We start from the raw sequence: 22,911 nt of genomic DNA, 5'->3' as shown, positions 1-22,911 counted from the left end.
ATTATTCTGCCAAATGCATTATTATTAAGAAACTAATCAAAGTGAAGAAAAAGGCTTGTCTTCTGTTTTTTTTTTTTTTTTTCTGAACTGATGATAAAATCTTAGAGAGGTGCTCAAATATTTTAATAAGTCACTCTTCACAACCATTTCAGCTATGGTTTTGAATGCTGGGATTTTTAATGGTATTCTTTGACTGAGTGTGCAATAAGGATCAATGGGTCTCTAAAATCTGTCAAGGCTTGCAGATCTTTTTTGAGTTACTGGAATGAATCAATTAGGGCTGCAACTAACGATTATTTTGATAATCGATTAATCGGACGATTATTTTTTCGATTAATCGATTAATCGGATAAAAAATTTATTTCATTTTTTTGTTTATTATAACTAAATAAAACCCTAAAACCCTAAAAACCACACTCTTTTGTGTGTTAAACAATCTTCTTAATACAGACAACTTCATTATATAGAAAAACAACAAATAAAAAAAATATATATGACCATAACCTATGACAAAAATGCTATTGTAAACTAGATTAGTGGATAACTCAGAAAAACTTAGCCTAGAAAAATCACAAGTGCACAATAATTTTATAAAATCTGAACATTTAGTGAAAAAAACATTCCTTAGTGGGGAAAAAATAAGAGACAATAAGTGTAGCACTGGTAAAACGTTACACATTGCTCTTTGTATTGTTGTTATACATTCATGAAAAACATCGTAAAAGATGCACAGCTGTTTAGTGAGGAAGCAATATTGACTGTGTATTATACAGTATCTTTGCAATAGTTTATTAAGCCTTTTCTTTTAGCAGTTTTAAATTTCAGTTAGGCTACTGTGCACGTGAAGAACAATTATAGTGCGCCGAGTCTACTCTAGTGTTGTGATCTAACAGACACTCAGTAGAAAGTGATTAAGTTACAGCAATAAAAGTCTAGCAAGATAGTCATTATATTACGAAACCATAGACCTTTATCTACGGCTCAATTATAATAATAACATTGAATCATCTTGGAAAGAGTTTCATCATGTTAACTGTTGTAACGCGACGCGCTGTTTGAACACCGAATAGAGAATGACTGACAGCCGCAGTGGAGGGAAAAGCTTACGTTAACTTGAATTTAATGACTTAAATATACATTTCTATCTCACATTACACTACAGTATGGCTTCATAAAGTATACACGATTAACGCAGGTCACCTATTTTGGTTTCAAAACGGCGAATTTGCCGAAGGGTGAATGATTTTCGTGTATGCTGCATATTGATAGCGGTTTCCTGATGCCCGCAAATTAGTTCAAACTCACGGAATCAAGAGCGCGCATGCGAGACAGAAGATAATGTGCTCCAAACCGTCCGTGTTGCGCACAGACCGGCGAGGGAGAGAGACTGCGTGTGTGCCTCATGAAGCGCATGTAAGAAGCGCATGTAGCATGTAAACAATCCCCGTGACGTAATCAGACCAACTAATCGATAATGACATTCGTTGACAACGATTTTCATAATCGATTATAATCGATTTTATCGATTAGTTGTTGCAGCCCTAGAATCAATCAAACAAAAGAGTAGTTGTTTGAAAGAAGTTGAATTACGTTCCCCTCTCTTTTGTCAAAATTGCTGTTACTTATCTTCAATGTCGTCGGCTTTGTGTTTCTACATGTGAGGGGTGTTTTAGTGGTAGAGACCAAGGTCACTGGAGCAAAAGATGTCTTGGGGTAAATATAGTGTTTAGTGTTGTGAAAAGTACTGACTTCGGTACCAAGTCGATACTGAAATTTAAAAAAATGGAGGTAGGCGTCTATCAGCGGAACGGTACGCTGGCGCTCATAGATGCCTGTTTGTGCTTTCAAAACGCTTTCAAACACTCCCTTGCATTGATCATTGTAGCCAATCACAGACATATCCAAAGAGCTTGTGAACACAATGGCCAATCGGAGGTGTTTATGGTTCCAGTCAACAGTGCTCAAAGCGTCATAATTTTTAATTTCAGTGCCGACTTGGTTACTAAATCGGTACTAATAGTGTTGTCCGCATATTCCAGGAGCACTTTGTCACTTCATTATGTCATGTTTAGGCATTCACATCTTATTTTGGATGATTGGGCTGATGGAGACATTTTGCAGTAAAACACCCTAATCACCTGTTAGGCTGATTTGTTTGGTAATAACAGAGATTGTCTCGTATGTCACAGAGACATGATGTTTGACTATTTGTTTCAGAAGGCTGAACATGTTTGACGGGTCCTGATATCAACACCAGAGCTGCAGTGGGCTGGCTGTTTTCGATCCACTGACCTGATAGGATCTATCAACAACTAGGCTAGCATCGATTTCTCTCGGGATGACCTGCCATGTGGAGTTTAAATGTTGAGCATTTGTTGAGCAAACATGACACAATTTGGTGCAAACTGACGGATGTTGCGTATTTGAAATCTCATTTAGATAAAAACGGGCATCACCAAGGTTGGGCAAAAAAGTGCAAAGTAAAGAAATGGAATCAATGTAGAAAAATGAAACGATAATAGAGCATTCTGGGAAATGAAGGATCGCTCCACCATGGTGCATAAAATGAAATTTAAATATATGAATGATATAAATTCACATATTCCTGTGTATACACCACAATTTAAAAGTTTGGGGTCAGTGAGATCTTTGTTTCTTTATTTCTTTATTTTTTCATCATCATTGTGTTTACCCTGAGCACGTTTACCCTCAATCACAGTACATTACCTCGGGGAGAGTCGAGCAGACTGCTAAAGGAATATCGGTCTCTCTCTCTCTCTCTCTTGATTCCTCTATAAATCAGTCTCTTCATCTCTCCCATCTTGCCTTTCACTTCTCGCATCCCTCTCACTCCGAGACAGATGCACATAATCAACGTGCAAAAGCTGATTAAGAAATCACCGTTATGTTGTTCTCATTTAGTTCACCTTCCTTTCTGTCCTTTTCCCCCCTTATTTGTAATTTCCTGTTTCCTCTCTTTCGTTTACATCTTCCTGGCTGTGCAGTACGACATTAAACTGAATAGTTCAGTTAATCGGCTTTAAATTACTTCTACCTCGCAAAGGTTTAAGGAAGTTTTGTCAGGAATTACTTTTCCTCACTTTCTTTCCTCCCTGCTTTTCTCTCCATCCTGATGGTTCATGTACCATTCTGCTTCATTGAACTTCATTTTACCTGAGTAGACTTTATTCACTCTGCGTTCAGTCAGTTTCTTTTCGAAGCCTTGTGGGGATTTGAATTTCCTCTTCTTCACAAGTGACATCTAAAGTAAACTCACTTTTTTTTCTAAGATGCATATAATACAGGGGAAGATGGTTATATTACCCCTGTGCTAGAATGTGTTGTGACAGACCAGATAGTTGATCTAATAAAATGCGCAGTATAACAACTCTACACACATTTTATGTGCAATAATGTTATTATAAATCTTTTGGCGTTGCCGGGCGGAATGAGATTTCTCTGGAGAAAAATGCAAACAAGCGTCTATGACTGATTTGGGATATTTTCTCTCCCCAAGCATATATATATATATATATATATATATAAAAAACTCTAATATGGACTGTAATCTGAATGTATGTTCTGGGATCATTTGGACTGGGAGAGTCGGTCATGTATATGTATCATGAAAGTGATTTTCTGAGGGTTTCTTAGAAAGAAAATGACACTTAAATATATATAACGTATATTCATACTTATATACTTGTATTAGACTCATCTAATACACTCCATCTCACTGCTGATGATGTTCATGTAGCATAACTGAATCAGCATAGCTATAGCAATGCTAAGGTCTTGGTTTTGATCCCATGAAAATGATAAACTGGAAAAAAATGCATCAGAGCATACATTATCCATAGAAATATATAAAATTGTCAATTTTTACCATAACAGTCCATTAACCACCACGTTTGAACTCACTGTTTTTATAAATGTTTATAATTTATAAATGACGTTCGATCACTGTATTCAGGGAACCATTATAGTGATGTTTAAATAAAGAGGTTTTGTCAGTAGTCATCTTGTGTCTATTACACATTGTATCAACTAGCTGTCAGTCTCTAGCCATCTCCTGTGCTAAGGGAAGGTCTCTAGCTTGGAATCAGCGATGTGCAATGTGAATGAAATGAGAAAGGACCATTAAACAGCGTTGAAATGGTACATTTATGTTAGAATGAAGGACACTCTATTAGTATAAATATGCAGATATATGCCAATTTTGTCATATGTACACTGTGTGTATATATACCAACACATTCTCATCCTTTAGCGTCATATAGGTGACGCCATATGACATTTCGTTGAAATACTACGCTCATGGCACCCTTTAGCGTCAATATAACAAAGGGGTGCCATGTGCGTAGTATTTTGACGAAATGTCAGATGGCATCACCTATATGACGCCAAAGGATGAGAACCGGCTCATATATACTGTGTATATTCTTTATTTATTGACTAATTCTGTCAATACAATTAGAGTTGTAATGCCTACACATACACATGTTGTCACATGTAGGGTCATGAACTTTTTGTTTGACCGTAAAGGGATTTTCCATATTGCTTGCTGCATGTGGAAATGGAGTCATCAGTATGCATGGGAGGGGGAATTACTTCACCGCTGCGCTCATTTGCCATGACAGGTTGCATTATTTTTTTTAGCCAAATGATCATAAATGGTTTTGTTTGCCTCTCTTTTTCCCAGGGCTGCCGTCCACCTGAGGAATTGATTGTGCTATCTGGATTGTGATAACTGCTTGTGTTTATCTAACTTTCATTTATGGATGTACTGTATGGATTAAAACTCCCAATTTTCTTTACACAACCTAGATATTGAAATGTATAATGTGTAGCTTTTGCGCCGTTTGTTTATTAGACAAATTTAATTAAAGCAACTCTTTGTGTTAGATCAAAGATTATTACATTTCTTGAAAATTGCTCCTTTTAGCTGTTCATTGGAAGCCAATTAACATCAGCGCAATGTGACGAAGCAAGCAATGAGCTCTCATGTCCTTTGCCAGCTTGTCCATGTAATTAAAGTAGGGATGCACCGATACCGATACCGGTATCTGGTATCGGCCTCGATACCACATTTTCTAAAGTACTCGTACTCGTTAAAAGTCCCCCGATACCGGGGACCGATACCATGTTCTGAGAAATGGGTTAATCACAGGCGCCGAGTGCCCACCCCCAGGCTCCGGCTGCAGCTCAGAGCGGGGAGATGGGGAGACATGTCAGCCGTGTGGAACAGTGATGCGCGGGTCAATGTAAACAACCCGCACACTACCAACGTTTTCAACTACCCGCCCGCTACTCGGACCGCAAAAAAAAGTAAGAAAATATTGTACCCGACCCTCTTCCTGACCGTATTTTTTAAAAGTAGTACATGCTCATCGTAGCGTCATTGGGCCATAAACGTGTAACAACACAGCATCGCAAGAAGACGTAGCCTACATATAACAAAGGCAGCACTTTGGTCATCATCTTTCATTATTTCGGTAAATGTCTCCCACACTTACTCTTTCTATTTGTGTATTTGCGGAGCTTCCACTCCCCAGTCTTCACCTTTTCTCTTGCCGCCTCCATCTCTGCAGACTAGTGATCATAGACATGGCCGGTTCGTGAACGAATCGGTTCTTTTTAATGAACCGGTCGAACCAGTACGCTAAATCGAACTGAATCATTCGCATCAGTTCACGTCTTGCGTCAGTGCTGATCCACAAGTTACTACAGTTACTCACTTTCAGACATGCCTGACAGTCCCTCCGAGTTGAAATAAACCAATATCCCGAATTATATTTTCCTCCAGTAACTCTAACAGTTCACTGAACTGAGACATGTTGTTGATACTGCTGATACTGCGCATCCGCGTATAGTAACGAACGCAGAGGTACAGCGGTTCTCGGATCACACCAGTACAGAACTGAGAACTGTTTAGACTGAGCTTGTGTGTCATCTCGTGCCAGTTATTCAGCCAATAAATAAATTCGGCCTATATATTTCATAGAAAATTCTATCTAGTACTATATAAATACAATGGTTTAATTGGCATTTTTTTCCAAACGACCTGACCGACCACGACCCGAATATCATTAAAAATATTTTTGGATAACCCGTAACTGCGGGTAACCGCGGGTGACCGCGGCGCAGGCACCCGCTCATTTTGGATCAACCCGTGCATCACTGGTGTGGAACAATTTCAAAGTGAATGACTTTGGATTAGGAGAATAAGTTTACTTGCAGTCGCCAAGTTACTTATAGTCAGTTGAATGTCTGTTGGGGGACCAAATAAATAAAGTGTTATCAGATATTAAGCTGATCGTACTAATACTCTAGTCTACTAATACTCTAATGACAGTTAGTTGACATGTAATTGAAAAGTTACTTATAGTTAGTAAAGTGGACTATCGAAATAAAGTGTTACCCAAGTAATTTAATCAAGGACCTAAAAACCCGTAGGCCTATATAAAAATATTTAAATCATGTTTTTTTGTTTTTTTATTAAGTACTCGGTATCGGTATCGGCGAGTACTGAAATGCAAGTACTCGTACTCGTACTCGTTTTCCAAAAAAGTGGTATCGGTGCATCCCTAAATTAAAGCAAAGCCAGACTCCAGGGAGAAATTGATTTTTTTTTTTTGTCTTTGTGTGCATGAAAGACAGTTCAAACAGAAAATGGACTGACATCAATAATGTCCACACTGACAGTTCAGACTTGTTTTCATATTTGTCTTCAGACATTACTCACTGATTATAGTGGTAAATAAACCTCAAGAGTAGAAACACCAGTTAAAAAGGCTTCAGGACAGCTGGAATTTGACATAAAAATTGACATAGATCAAACAATAAATATTGAAAACTTTTTGTTTAGAATGTCATAGTTATAAAATATTTCATAAAATAATAGGTCTGGGAGAAGGCTCAGACTATATAGACTAAAAAAAGTAGCAGAAATAAATTATAATATAATATAATATAATATAATATAATATAATATAATATAATATAATATAATATAATATAATATAATATAATATAATATAATATACAGTAATATAATAATGTAATATTAAAATGACTGTTAAAAAAATCTGCAAGTAAATAAAATAACTATAAAAAATATATCAATCCATCAGCATAAATCTTTACATCCTTACATAAATAGAAGCTTACAAATCACACACATACAAGGTTTTAGGATTTATAGTAAAATCCCTGTGTGCTTAAACTTGAGGGATATTCCTGCCTGTTAAAATTTAGGCACAACCACATGGAAGCCAATCAGCAATTCGGAGATGCACTGATGTCATGCAAATTTATTGGCAGGTAATTTGGAGGTTGTGATTGGCTGCTTTCAAACACACATAGGCAGACTGGTTTGGGGGTGTGGTTTTGGAGACTGAGAGTGCGAGACAAGCTTTTGATGGCTGGACATTACAAAGGCTACAACGTTACAAGGCTTCAGGCGCTAGCCTGTCAGATTGCATTCCGATTATAATATGTGAATTGTGCCAGTGCTTTGCTGCTGCTCCTCTGATGGAAGAGAGCGACTGAATAGTATGAAGAAATGATGAGGAAGGGACACCAAGTCAGCAAAATGTTAATATACTTTCTCATTATTGGCTCAAAATGCCACATGAAACAAAGCATCTTTGCACATTGTTGTATTGTGCCTACCGATCTGTCATACAGTAGTAAGAGTGTGATAAACATACATTTTATGGTCTCACTTATTTTCCATCACTGATTTTCTCTCTTAATTGGCATTGTTCACAAAATTCTACACATCTCCCAACCACTTTTATATTCATATGTTTAATATTTTTTGCAAATGTAAGACTGCTTTGGGCTATCACTACAAATACTCTTAATTATGGTTAACACATTCTAGCATATTTAAATCCTTTCGGCATATAGATTTCTGCATTCTGCACAGTATATACAAATCCTACATACTTTTTTTTTTTATTGTAAGAGAAAATGCATGCATTATGCATCAATTAACTTTTAAAACAGTAATATGATAGAGTATCCATTTGCCAAAATAGAAAAAAACAAAACGATTTAATGACAAATTTTATGTAAAAATCTATGTATTTGTTTATTTATTTAGGATTTTGCATTTTAATCCAATTTTAGGTTCATGTATTATTCTTGCAGTGTTATTTACTGTATATGCTGTCATAATATTTATAAATATTTTGAATTTAGTTTTAGTTTTTTTTTGCAGTATTTCTATTTAGTTTTAATTTATTTAGAATTTTAGTATTTGTAATACTTCACATCATTTTTTATCAATTTATCACATTCACATTATTTTGAAACTATGTTTCCAATTTCCATTTAGGTTTTCTAAGTTTTAGAATATCATGTAATATTTTATTTTATCTATTTTAATCAACAATAGTAATGTTTATTCATTTTAGTTTACGAAAAGAACACTGCAATTTATAAATATTGCAAATAATAAGTACAAAATGTATATGCTTAATTGTGACTTTTATTATGTTTTATTTTTCTCACTAGTTGTAATGCATGATTGAGTCAAGAACATTGCATTTTAGTATACAGTGTCTTGTGGATTGTATTGTAGTTTGGTAATTGTACTATAGTAAGCATAGTGTTTCTTGCAATCTTGCATAACATTTTTATACACATACACAGTATACATTCTGTAGAAGGTAGTATGCTGTTTTAAACAAGGGGAGAGAGAAATATGAGAGCAAGATGAGCAAGCTATCACCATAGGGTGCAGTAGGGCTTGATTTCACTGTTTTGAATTACAGAGTGGGGTCTTTAATGGAAGAGTTTAATTCTGAATCAAAGGTCAGCACTGTAATTTAGCCCCGTTAATAGGTGCCGGGGCAATGTAATTGGATCATTACAGCAGGAGATAATGATTGCTCGGCGGCCCATGTGACATTGAGCCCCACCTTACATGGCAGCAACCAACATCAAAAATGCTAACTTAATCAAAACAGCCACGGCAAGCAATACAAGTACCAGACTTTAGAAGATCAAGCCTTTAGTACATAATTACAATAATTACAGATCATTACTCTTAGCGCTGCTTGTTTTTGGGGAGGTTCTCACACCAGGTTGCTTTAGCGGCGCAATGCTTTGTTCAGATTTTAACCAGTCTGTGGAAATAACTCGATAACTTGATCCTTGAGTCTTTTAAATGCCATGATGCAGTGATAAGTCATCTACAATGTCATCCAAACACATTCAACAAAAACACACTAATAGATGTGTTTTGGAACATAGTATCTGGTTTCTTCCTGATCTAAGATAGTAATTTGTTTATTAAAGATTGTCCAAGTTGATCCAAGCTGATCACTATTTAGTCCAAGTATGGTCCAAATTTTGCCAGTTATTGTCTCAACTAGCCGTACGCTGGTCCGAGCTGATCATTAGTTATCCAAGCTGGTCCAAACTGGTCATTAAGCTGGTCAAATCTAGTCATTAACTGGTCAAAGCTGGTAATTAGCTATTTTTTAAACTTATCATTACTAGTTATCCAAGTTGGCCCAAACTGTTTATTTAACTAGTCATTAGCTGGTAATTAGCTGGTCAAAATCTGGTCCAATCTGATCATTAGTCAGTCCAAAATGGTCCAAACTGTTTATTTAGCTAGTCATTAGGTGATCAGGGATAATTCACCCAAACATTATTTCATTCACCCACCTTCAAGTTGTTCCAAACCTATAAAAATGATGTTTTGAAGAAAGTTTGAAACCAGGCTGCTTTGGGGCATTATTGACTTACATACAGTAGTAGGAAAAAAGAATACTATGGAAGTCAATGGTGCCTCAGAACAGTTTTTGGTCAAAACTGGGTTACCAGTCATCATGCGTCAAGTTGAATTTTCTATTAGAGTATATGGGATAGGTTTTGGCTGACTGTGCACTTTAAAAGGAAAGTGCATTATTGAGACAGGTTCTCTGTGTCTTTCAATCAAGGGTGCTGAGTTCTGGCCGCTTTCATGTGGATTTGCGCTCTTGTCTGTGTTTACGTGCATGAGCTCCTTACCTCTCGTGCCTGGAGGAGGGAGAGATCAGTTTTATTGGGGTCATCAGAGAGCATCTGCTCTACTCCACATCTCCTGAGAGACTCTGGTGATGATGTTATTCTTCTATTCTTAGAGATGAGCTCATGCGGTGTGTCAGCTCTGCACAAACGACTACTTCTATCACACTCCAAGCCATCGGCAGATCTATGAATTGGAAAAGTAAAGTATGTATTCCATAAATGTTAAGTAGGTGTTTAACACGGGCCACTTTCACTTTTCACTCACCGTTCGCTGTGCGGGCATAATCATATGTTCTATGAAGAACTTCTCTGCTTTAAAAAAACATGCATAACTCAGTCCTTATAGTGAGGCAATGGAGGTGGCCTCTTCACATGGAAAATCTTCATAAATCCCCATATCCACACGTTAGGGTTTGATTCATTAAAAGGTGCTACTACCAAGAAAAAAAAAATTCTGAAACATGAGGTAATGCATGTCTTTCCCACCTGTGGAAACTAAACCAACTATAGTAGAATGGCTTGTGGGTATAGGATGAACTGATGAAGCGTACAAAATCTGAGCAATTTCACTTTAATTAGGTCATTATGCTAAAGCTTGGATTTCCTGCTTATGTCTAGACATGACCAAATATCATAACATGTTCATGGAAAAAGCACGGCTCACCTTGGATGTAGTCAGCCGGACTTTAAAGGCCTCCCTTGGCCCATTGGAGTTTATTGAAGGGAGAGAACGATGCAGAAGCATTATGATTTATTTATTTTTATTGTTTTTTGCTTTTTATAAATAAGATGGCTGTTTTAGCTGAGATGCATGTTCAGTCTAGCGGTAAATTGCTTATCAAACTAAAAAACAACCCAAGATTCTGGCATGCTCTGTTCTGATACGAGTCACATAATATTGTAATGGAACAGATGACGATTTTTCAAGTAGGACATCTTCCTGAATCAGTATGCTTTGTTGGTTGTGGAACAAAATTGCTGTCAAGCAATCATATCTGTAAGCCAAACTCTACCATAATCCGTGAATGTACTATTTTTTAATTTGCATAAAATATCTAATATGAACACTGTGTCACATTACTGCATTTGACCCACACACAACACTGCTTTTTATAATTAAATTAATAATTTTCATTTGTTTTTATTTATTATATATTGCAAAAATAATATTATAAATGTAAAAATTGTTATTACTATGTTTTCAAGTCATATTTATTTATACATTTTTATATTTATAAAAAACTACTGAAAAGTGCAGTACAATTATAGAAAAGTGTAAAAATGTAAAAGCTAAGAATGCTAAATAAAATAAGCAAGCAATAAGTATCGTTTTACTCTTTCCCAACCAAAGTTTTTTAACAAATTTGCCAGCCACCGCCAGCATTTTTTGATAATTTTCCAACATTTTCATGGCCCCCAGAATATGTTGTTTTGTATGAATATCTGATACAATATATCAAAAGAAACCAACAGATCCTCTGCTGTCTAGTATTTAAACAAAACATTTTTTTTATTCTACCTTCATGCATTGTTTTTTGTTTATTTTTCAACAAGTGTAAGTGGTTACATTTTCATTCAAAAATGTTTAATTTTGAGCACAAATCTGAAAAATCGCATTCTTAGATCGGATTCAGAATGATGATCAAAACTTGGATCGAGTTCATCAACACCCCCAAAGCTTTACAGTCCTAAAGCTTGTCCTGGGTCAACATTTCATTCAGTAACATTGGCAGTTTGGATTTATATGCTGTTTAATGTTGATGATCGCGTTACTTTACATATGCATCTACTTACATATTCTATCGCTTGTGTCTGCTGCTTCTTCACATGTATTTTGATCAGGACATGCAGTACTCTTTCAGAATATGCGTCATATAGCACCCCCTACATTAACAATGAAAACAGGGAAAGAGTGAAAAATTATTTTTTTATGGATTTATGTGGGCTGTAATACATATCTTACTTTTTAAAAATAATATACAGTATAAAAAAATCTGCCGTAGTAGTTTTCCCATGCTGCTAAAAGTGAACTAAAAGTTAATCTCATTTCTTGCTGTAGCATATCTATCTGCAAAATCTGTATTTCGATTTCCTTTCCCTAAATAAAAAGCTAAAGTTTCTTTTCTGCACACGAAGGTCAAACAAATCTCTGCGCATTGTTCTAATGCCGCATGGAGGGAGAGTGATATCATCAGCGGCCAATGTGTTTTCATGCAGAAAACATCATCAATATTAATGCACATGTCAGTATATATATATATATAAACGAGGGTGCTTTAATACCTAGATAGCACCGATGACTATGTGCACCTACCTAAGAAGACCAAAATATATCTCCAGTTATCCTTTCACAACCTGTCAAATGCCGCAGCAGCACAGAAATCCAGCAGTTGCCGCATAGATAGCTTAAAGAAGCGTGATCTGATCTCAGATCAAATTTTCTTATTATGACTGTATCCTGAGATTATACAGTCAATTATCAACAAATTCCAAATCAGCTCTGCTAGGAAAGTTAACCACCCACATAATGTCACTTTTTTTCCGAGGCAAGTGTGTGCAGTGTGAATGTGATTTGTGATGAATGGGAAGCTGAATGCTCTGTTCCTATTTGTGGCATTAACAGCTTTTGCACAGACTGCTCCTCGTTGACAAATGCTCATTTGCAGCCCGACCCAAGTCTGCAACAGCAGAAAACAACAACAACAATAAAAACCTATTGAGAGTACTTTTGTTTATTTATATTTATTTTATCTATTTTTGAGAAAAAAAAAAAAATCTTTGTCAGAATGCATGTGGACTGATAAATTAAAATGTCCATTCTGTTGTGACCAAAGTCTTGGCTGAGATTTATATTAGACCGTCTGACATGAAAGACTGTTGATTTTGCACAGTATGCCTTGGCTTTTACTCAGTACCTCACTCATATTTTACAATGACGCACAGCGTGCATTTAGCTTTATAAAAATTACCGACATTTGGCAGGTGAACCCTTGCGCGTGTTTGCTTTCATAGAGCAAAGTGCTCTAGCAGCCATACACCACAGTTACAATAATGTATGAATGCCATTGCACATGCACACTTTTCAAGCAAAACATTTGCAGAAGTTAGACAAAGGAACCACTTTGTGGTAGTCTAATGCTCATGATCATAGTTAATGTGGTGAGCTACACCTGTGGTCGCTGAAATCACACTGAAAATGAAAATATGTTGTTATTTCAGTTCCTATTCATGCTTATCACAACCTTCCATGTCCATATTAACCTCTGGCTTAAAAGGGTTCTCTGGTTCATAATTGCTGATCTTCCAATTTCCCTATACCCAATGTTCACAATATTTAACGTTAAAATACCATTGGAGTGCGCCAACATACAATACAGACAGCATCCTCAAAGATGTTGAAAAAAAAAAAATCTTTTGGAAACAGCAACAACAAAAAATTAGCATGTAGATGGTCAAACATATTGTTAGACTCTAGTGTACATTGTGGAGCTTAGAAAGATAACAAAAACATGAATATTTTTGAAAACAAATTGGCACTTCAAAATACATTTTTGTAATACAGCATGAGGCATCCATGTAGTTTGTACTGGTATTTTTTTCCATTTGCATGGTCCTGTTATGCATTTTAAGAAATGCGACCATGCACAACAATTTAATTAACCTGCTTTTGCGACTGATTTCATTCATTATAGGAAGACAATTCACATTTTTCTGCTCAAGGCGAATGTTCATTTTGGCTTTCAAGTGGCTTGTGATACTTTTTCTGAACTGTTTGTCCTTTATTTCATTTCAGTACCTAACGAACAGTAACACTGACCATTGTTTTTAAAACCAGACACCTCAAACAAAAAAAGTACCATCGTTTTACCATCAATGTTTTTTTTGGATATGGTACCATAGCTATGCCATAGTGTATAACAGACTACTACAATATTGTATTATTTTCTAAAGTCTGGTTGGCTTAAGAACCTTAAATATTGAGTATTTGTCTGATATTCACCCTTGTTACTAATTAAGCCTTAGTTATTTTATTATGTAGCCTAGCTGGTCTTGTTTGTTATCAATCTAGTATCAATTTGGTGTTTCGGTCACCCTCAAGTAATTAAACATCTCTAACTTTACATTTATACGCATATACATGTAGTACTGTGGTCCTTGGGGAACTGGCCAACTCCCAGTTTGCAGAGAATTGATCTTGCCAGATTGCCAAGGTGATGCCATATGGAATACATCAAAATGTGTCATTTCATGTGACAACGGCATGTATCCTCTCACGTTTTAGCCCTGTAATTATACTCTTGTTGCTTGTCGTCAGTGGATTAAGTGCACCCAGGGGACCCCTATGTCTCCTCGCTCAACCCCTCCTTCTCAAATCCAATCTCTCCCCCCTCTTACCCGCTCATTGAGGCTGGTGCATGAATTCCCTATTTGGGGACTATTTATCATTGACATGTGAAAAGGTTGGTTGACCTTGTAGAACAGGGGTTTGTTCAAATTTAAGGACTCATTCAGCTTTATCAACGTCATGCTAAAATAATATCTTTGTTATGTTAAAAAAAATCTGGTTGTGTCTGCCTTTGTGATTTTACACAATGAGGTCCAATTGAATGGCAACAACCTTCATGTCATGTACAATCATGTGGCTTCTGAGAGGATGAATTCAAAGATATTTTGAGAAATTTCCTACTGTTATTTTTTCCTCCATACCATGGAAGGCAATGGTCACCATAATCATTTGGTTACCATCATTCTTCAAAATAAAAAAAAAAATCTTCTTTTGTGTTCTATAGAAGAAGGACACAAAAGAGAGGGAGTAAATGGGGAGAACTTTTTTTTTACACTGATGGTAATTGGAATCAGCACATCATGCCAAAGGTCTAATGGTGTTGTTTATTAAGTGAACGAGCAAAACGAGCTGTTTGTGTGGGGAAACGAGCAAGGCAAGTGCTTTTCCTCCGGAAGCTATTTCAACGGCATTCTCAATTATTCATAACAAGTAAATTCTTTTGATGTGACATCTATTAGCTCATTATATGTAGCATTATTTAATGTGTCTTACAAGGGAGAGATTTGCACAAAAGCAATTGTTTCTTTTCAATGCCTCTTTTACTACTTTAAGGAACAAGACATGAAATGAAATGACAGCTGAAGTGTATATAAGGCAAATTCCTTGTTACGCCATTATATAGCTAATTAACTGAGGGGGGTGGAAACCCCATTCCTCACATTCCAACTGATCTTTACAAATTCAGCTGCAGCTCTTAATTGGCTCCTGCAGGATATTGCCTGTTTCTGGCAGAGCATTGCTGCGATGCATCTACTGGAAACTGGTAAGTGGATCCAGCCCACTGTCATTACCATCTAGGCGTGAAAGTCTCCACACTACAGTGCTACATTTCTATTTTCTCTTCCATTAACTAAAAGAGACACATCTTTGGACCCCGATTTCTGTCTTTTTCAATGATGGATTCAATAAAGATGTGTGCCGCCACTTTGCATGGTTCGGTGTCATCCAGTGTCACTCTCAGTAGGAGAGCTATTCCCCTCCAACATCCCATGCATTTATTCATCAAGAGACTTTCCAAATTCCCAGGTGGGAATAATGATCATGTAAAAAGGGGCTTGGTGTCTCTAGTGGCTTGTGTCTCGTCCAGAAAGGCACGAATGTGATAAGTCCTTGTCCTTTGCATGTCTCTCATGCATATTTGATACTCGTATAACATTACGCCTTTAATTACTGCATCTCTGGCTTCGCCCAGCCAATGACAAAGAAATAAATTCCCCATTGGCCTCCCTGTTCCCCGTTTACCAAATTTCGCAAAGAGCCTCGCGTACGGCTGAACATTCACTTAAGCGAGCCGCGAGAATATAAATGCGCATTAAGGAAATCTGTTAACCCTGCTGGTGCCCAAGCGAAGAAGATGCCGGCGTGTCATTCCACCAGACTTAAATCCCTTTCATACGACACGTTAATTTAATTACAACGAGCCAAGCTGGATTTGAAAGCCTGTCAGCATGAAGGAAGCGCTGATATATACACTAGCAGTCATGCAATTGAACTTGGGCCTGATCTCATTCCCGCTTCATCTTCATCTCTTGATGCGTTCATCTCTTTCTCGGCCCTTGCGTTCCGAAACATGATGTCTATTATCAGTAGTGGTGGGTTTCAAATGCCAGTCACGTCTCTGGTGACATCTGTCAGTATGTAACCCAGGACAAGGATTCTGAGAGATGGCAGGTTCTGTATTGGAGGGCAAACGTCTGTTTGATTATGGCCTCCAGGGGAGATGGCTAATGATGGCTAATTAATATCAGTAGGCGTAATAGACGACCCTGGCATCCAGAACCCTTGCTGTTTACAAAAGACATTTCCCATGGTGCATGTTTATTTATGTACTGTAGTAACCTTTCTTTTAAAAGAGTAGTTCTCCAAAAAAAAATGTAAATTATGTCATTGTTTATTCACCTCTAAACCCATTTGCTGTTTTGAAATCAGTTTATAGTGACCGATTGTATCTGGAAAATGATGTTTTACTTACATTTAACTGAAACTAGATTGGAAGTTGGTACAGTTGTTACATGGGACATTGTTTTATACATGTTTTAGTATTTGAGCAAGATGAGAACAATATTTGTTATTGTGTTTTTTTTTTTTTAGATTTAGGAGTGTTTCTCATTTGTTGGGTTTCCGTTGTGGTGGAAAGTAGAGGTTTTGTTTAAGTTGAGGATAGGTACACTATAGAATGCTGAATGTTGCTTTACTCAATGAGCAATGACTATTTAGCATGGTAACATGGCCTTTTTCTATTGCTTAGATAGAGTGTTAGTAGCAATATACTATATGACACAGGAAGATCATGAATCACCAATAAATGTACTAACTGGATCACTTAAAATAATATTATATTATATTTACATGAATAAAAAAATGAATAAAAATAACTCGGACACCACCATGGGAAAACTATATTGCTGTAACTTAATTGATTCATGTGGAAACAATGAACATGATCATAAATTACATAACATTTATAGTAAGTGGACTGACATATTTTGCAATTAATAATGGTTTTTTAAGCTCTTAAAACCCTCAGGGAACAACATTGATCCACAAAAGTCCTAACCATTTGAAAAAAGCTAATAACACTGCCAGGGCATCCTCGAATCAGATTTCCAAGCTTACTGCTCTATTGCTTCCATTGTGGCCTGCTTTAGATCACTGGTGTGTGAACGGACACTGTGGCGTGGCTATTTGTTCTGCCACATGCTAGCTCTTTAATAAAGCACTTGCTAATTTCACACCTTCCTTCTCCCTCGTTTATGAAACCTCATATCAGTATTAAAAAGCTAATAGGAAATCGCTGAAATCAATCCCTCTGCTGTTGCTGTTTCGAGTCCAATTGGGATTGAAATAAAACCAAGAGCTGCAGTTCTCCTAGCAACAGGCTGTGTATGTCTGAGACCCTGTTGCAAATTGTCTAGAATTATAACACTGCCTTTGTGCAATTCACATGTGAATTGTGTTTTGCTTGCCTCTATTGGAGAAACTTGTTCTCTTCTGCACTACATGTCCTATTGAATGTTTAAAATGGAATTTTTAAAATTCCACTCTGGCCCAGTCTGGTATGGTCTAGTTAGTGGAGCTGCATGGTAATGATGAAAAAAAAAAAAAAAGATGCATGGACAACCAACACTGGCATCTAAAACCTAATATGGTTAGCCAACAAAGCAGCTGATTTACACACCATTCAGAATTCAAGATTCCAATTAAGAATAACTTTTAAATTACACTCCAATTCATGAATATGATTGACCAGGATGCAGAATTGAAATTTCTTGAATTTTGAATGAATGGACAGACAGACAGACGGACATATTTTTGACAAGACAAGAGTCCAAGTGAGCCACGAGTTTATCGATCAAATCTTCATTAATGACAGTGATAGATGGCAATTAATAGATATAGATAGATGGCTATAGATAAAGATAAATGGATAATGATGGTTGGATAGGTAGGCACATATGGAAATTGATCAATTGTATAGTTAAATTGATAAATAAATAAATATAGATAGATATGAATGGATGGAGATAGACAGAGAGATAGATCTGTCGACAAACAGATCTGACAGACAGACATACAGACAGCAATGTTGACTTTTTCAGTCTGATATTGATTTGCCTATATAAATGTCATTTTAAATTTGTTTTGTGAGATTTATACTTTATTTATTTGTGGCCTATAAAAGTTTCAGACCGCCTTTTAACCAAAGTTTCTATGTTCATATACTCCTTAATTTATTAAGCTCTTATCTTCTAATCTAATGCACCCCAGCATTTTAGGAAAACATAGGCTAATTTTTTAAAGCACTGAATGTCACTATAGAGGGGCAGAATACAAAAGAGAGCTCTCACAGAAGTTTAATAGTGACTCTATGTGATCTCTATTTGGATAAGGGCAAGAAAACATCTGACAACCCTTTGAAACTCCTCATTAATACAGTACAAGGCTTTAAACACACCTCCAGGCTGTTCCTTACATGCCAAACGGTCTTCCTCTGTCTTTGCTGGCTCTTTAGTCCTGATGTTCTGGTGACGTAAGGAGGAATCACATGAACTCAACAGGTTCCAATGCTGCTAGTCAATCTAAACGCCTCCGTGTCTCTTCAGTATTGTAAGTGCAGCTGTTTTTCCATGTTGAGTCTTTGCCTTGCGACCCGAGGGGAATTATATCTGTTGGAGTGGAGTCATGCTGTTGCAGATTTAGTCAGCTATAGTCATCCATATGCCCACCTGAGACCCACCTGTCAGAAAGGACGTGATGGGGATAAGGGAGAAACTGTTTGTCTCCTCGCATATGTTTGAATTAAGATCCTTGTCTGTTCTTGGAGAGGGAAACGAACTTGCAGAGCTGCAGGAAATAGTTTTTTAGGGTTGAAATTGCCTATATGCTCCACAGCACTCCTGAATCAATCCTGGTGGAAATATTAGTGATGGGAAGAAATACATGAGGGCATCATAAGACAAAAAAAAAGGCATTTTGGTCAATGTAAGGAAATCTTTACCATCTTTCATTTGAACTAAAATGTTTTATGCATTGTGAAACCTTTTGAAATATAAAAACTCATTCATCAAACTACCCTCTCAAATCATATTTTTTGCTCATAAATCATTTTCAGTTTCAGCATGAGCAGGCTTTTGTTGATTCCTGGCAATAGGCTCAATTGTCTGTGTTTGTGTTTGGTGCTCGCAGAAATTTCATTGGGTCATTTTTCAAATCATATAACAGTCATGTTTGAGAAATTGCTGTGTTTCTGTTATTTTGCACCTTTTTGAAGATGACTGAAAAAACTCATACACTTGCTGTCACAAAAAAGCAAGTATGACACTTCTGAAAGGCATGTTTTTGACTGCAGACCTAAAGCTGCTGTAAAGGGTTATTTATTTATTTATTTATTTATTTATTTTTTACCTGACAGAAATCACTGAATTTGGTGACTTTTCTCTGTGACAGCCCCTTGGCTTTGTGAACAGCAAAAAAAAAAAAAAGGTTTCAGCCTTCACACCCCCAAAAATAACACTGCATTTTAAATGTCAATTCTCAATCATTCTATTTACATAAAATGTATTGTATTTTTTTTTTTAAAGTAAAAAAGGGTTATGATTAAAAAACAGTCAGAAAAACTGGGTGACACTTTCATTTGTGTAACTGGACTGGCTGACATATCTTTAGAGGGCGGGGTTTTGAAAGAGTAGCCATGTGTTTAAAGTGATGAGGTAGTGGTCTAATTCAGTGGCTAAAGCTGGTGGAAGTTGGCTTTAGATGGCTAACAAATCCAGTTAGCTTCATGACTAACAAAACCATCATTGCGTTGTGACGTCATCAGTCATAGATCTATATTCTCAACCATTAGCTTATCAGTTTCTGTGCTCAGATATTTTATTAAAGGCAGACAAATAATCTTTAAGTCCCATAAAAGCATTGTATTTGTCAGAACAGACAAAAAAACAAAAAAAAACAAAACCTGGAAACCACCGTAAATGAGCTGAAAATATAGATGACATTCATGTTCGCTGCGAGAGGATGTGTTTGTGCCAGAACAGAAATCATTTTCTCCTAATGTATGTACATAGTAAATAACCCAGCACCGGTTTATTTTGATTCATGAGTCAATCAATGTTGCTGCAATTGGCTGTGGTTGCAGATGGTTGACAAGGTTCCACGTTGTCTCCCTTAGTTCAGTGTTTCTTTATTTATTTATGACAGAAAGAGGGGAGAGAAAGTGATAAATAGAGAGACCGAAAAGGGATCTGGAGTGAAATACTGTATATTTCTTATCAAAGCACTCGGATGAGAGTATCAACTCCTTTTCTTTGTTCCATGCCTCATGTGTGCGTACAAGCGTGTCTGGAGAGCATTTGATCGAGGGTGGATCTGTGTTTGGCGCCGCACTCCCAATGCTGCTGAGTAGGGGAGGGGGAAGCTGTCGCGAGGAGTGTTTGATGTTCGGAGTTACGAGCTTGTGTCTACGTTAGAATGTGTTTTAGGCATTTTTGTATTGTGCGCTTTTGTGTCGGACGTTCACCTGTGCGTTCAGCAATGTACGTTTTCCGTAAGCCAATGCATGTGCGTTCTCAATGTAGGTTTGTGTAATACAGAGATCTTGACCCCTGGGGACCAGCTTGTTCATTATTCTTCCTAAAAGAAGCATTAAAATTTCATCACTGCAACGCAATCTCCGCTTCTGCACACAGACCAAAGCATAGCAGTGATGCGGAAGGGGGTTGGGAAAGGAGAGGCTGAGCATCTCTCTTTCTCTCTCGCTCTCTCTCTCATTCCGGGATTGGTCGGAAACGTGGAGGGCGGCACACACCCTCAGATTGTGATGGAAGTGATCGAGTGGCCCTTTTCCTGTGCCGAGTGAGCTGTCTGTTCTCAGAGTCTGTTGCACACAGGCGGGGGCTCTAAACGAGGGGTCAATGAGGACCAAGCGGATTTTCTACCACATTTAGACATTATGGCACTTGTCGTAGTACTACCTGGCTCTCCATGTGGGCCTTGCCCACCTCCTGCAGGAAGGGATGCTGTAGACATGCTGGGGGATGGGAAGGTAAGATAGGCGCCTGGTGTTTCTAAATGAAACTCTACCTGTTGGTTTCTGCATGTGAGGTGAAAGCTAGGGCTGACGTTAGTGAATATTCATATAATTGAAAAATATTTTCAAATTATTGAATTTAATTGAAGCAACATTGCAATTATTTGAATACACTTAAGTTTTAATACACTCAAGTTTACGAAATGTAATTAATAGTAAAATTCCATCAAATTGAATTGAATAATACTTACATAATTTAATTGAATAAATTGTACAAACCTTAATCAGTTCTTCAATTAAATTATATAATTTGAATTTAAATTAAAAAAAAATACTTAAATCTTAAAAAGGCTTATTTTTTGAGAGCATCTTTTTCTATGACATTTTATGAAGAATTGTGTCTTCTAGTTTTGTAAATTTTTAAGTGCTTGAGAGTGGTAAAGTCGCAGCGAAGTGAAGGTACACTTTATAAAATGTTGGGTTGTTTTGACCCAAAGATGGGTTAAAACAACCCAGCATTTTTTCTTTTTTTTTCCATATTGTGATGTACATCCGAGTGTATAAAAATGTAGAGCAGGAACTTGGTTTTGTCCATTGGTTATTGATTGGATGGACGCAGATCTCAATGTGAGCTTGTAAGAATGGGGTGGGGTTTAAGCTGGGAAAAAGATTGGAGAAGTCCGGCATACGTCACCAAAGAGAAATTTGTTGTTTCACTAGAATATTGAGCAACAGTTTATTTGAAATGTTGTTTTTTTCTATGCCATTTTAAAGCAAATACATAAAAACCCAGATTATGTTAGCTAAATGGCCCATCCCCAGTCACGGCAGATTTATGTGTTTTGTAATATTGATAAATGAGGATATTAGACGGAAGTGTAGTCTGAATGACTTCATCTCCAGCTCTTCATGAACACATGTTCCACACAATATAATATGTGCATTGTGTGTTGTACTGTACATGTCGTGCCACTTTGTCTCCTTAGAGGACCTTCTGAGAAAGTCAGAAAGCACAGCTGCCTGGCATCTGCCACTCCCTGCACATATGCTGCTTTGTTTCTAATGTCTTACCTAGACGCTCTTTTATCTCTGTCTTTCTTCTTCCCTCACTTTACTGAGGCGGCAGTAAGCAGCTGATGAATATCTTTCAGGTCAGTAATGCTTTGTGGGATGTTGCAACGTGTGGTCGAGCGGGCGATGATTGCATGGTAATTCACCTGCGTGGGACACTCGATCTGCACCGTTCCATGATGGATCACCTCTGAGGATGGGAGAGAGAGAGAGAGAGAGAGAGAGAGAGGGAGGAAAGGAGGGGTCCTGCTGGTCGCAGTATATCACAGTCAGGATAATAGAATTCTGCCGAGTTGACAGATCCGCGCTCACCTAATATCCTACCTGCAGCCTGCACAGATCAGGACTTCAGCCCAGATCACATGAGAACAATATAATCCGCATGGCAACAACACTTTGCCTCTTATGGGTCAATGGCTCTGCCGTGGATTGAATCTGAGGTTGAGGATGATTAATAGTCAGTAACAGGTCTAATGAATACAAACTCCACCCCCATGACTGCTGTTGCTCCAGCGGCTGCCTTCATATTCATTTAATTTACTTATGACTTCCATCTTGATAATTGCTAATCTGTCTAATCTACTCAGTTTCACAGATTACCCAGTTTCCTGTTTGATTAAGCGAAACTGAAGTCTTGAATGTGTTTCAAGCTGTCCGCACGACTCAAGTGGTTTCCTTTTGCCGTTGAGTGTGTAAAGTGTGGGATTGAATTTGT

The 22,911-nt window shown here is 37.2% G+C and overlaps 1 protein-coding gene across 4 annotated transcripts in view; it reads left to right on the top strand.

The window, feature by feature from the left end:
* Positions 1 to 22,911, top strand: part of nav3 (neuron navigator 3) — a 288,447-nt gene that overhangs the window by 27,289 nt on the left and 238,247 nt on the right. Inside the window, exon 1 of one of the 4 annotated variants that reach the window (XM_089127019.1) lies at positions 21,002 to 21,140. The exons of the other annotated variants lie outside the window; for them this stretch is intronic. The gene's annotated coding sequence lies outside the window, so the exon portion shown is untranslated. Of the gene's footprint in view, positions 1 to 21,001; positions 21,141 to 22,911 lie in introns of those variants that run through there. 4 annotated transcript variants of the gene reach the window in all.

This window comes from Pimephales promelas, chromosome 24 (genome assembly GCF_988280905.1).
Source record: "Pimephales promelas chromosome 24, fPimPro1.hap1.1, whole genome shotgun sequence".
Taxonomy (NCBI): Eukaryota; Metazoa; Chordata; class Actinopteri; order Cypriniformes; family Leuciscidae; genus Pimephales; species Pimephales promelas.
Note: the sequence above shows the minus strand (reverse complement) of the source record. Positions and strands in the feature narration are given on the sequence as shown.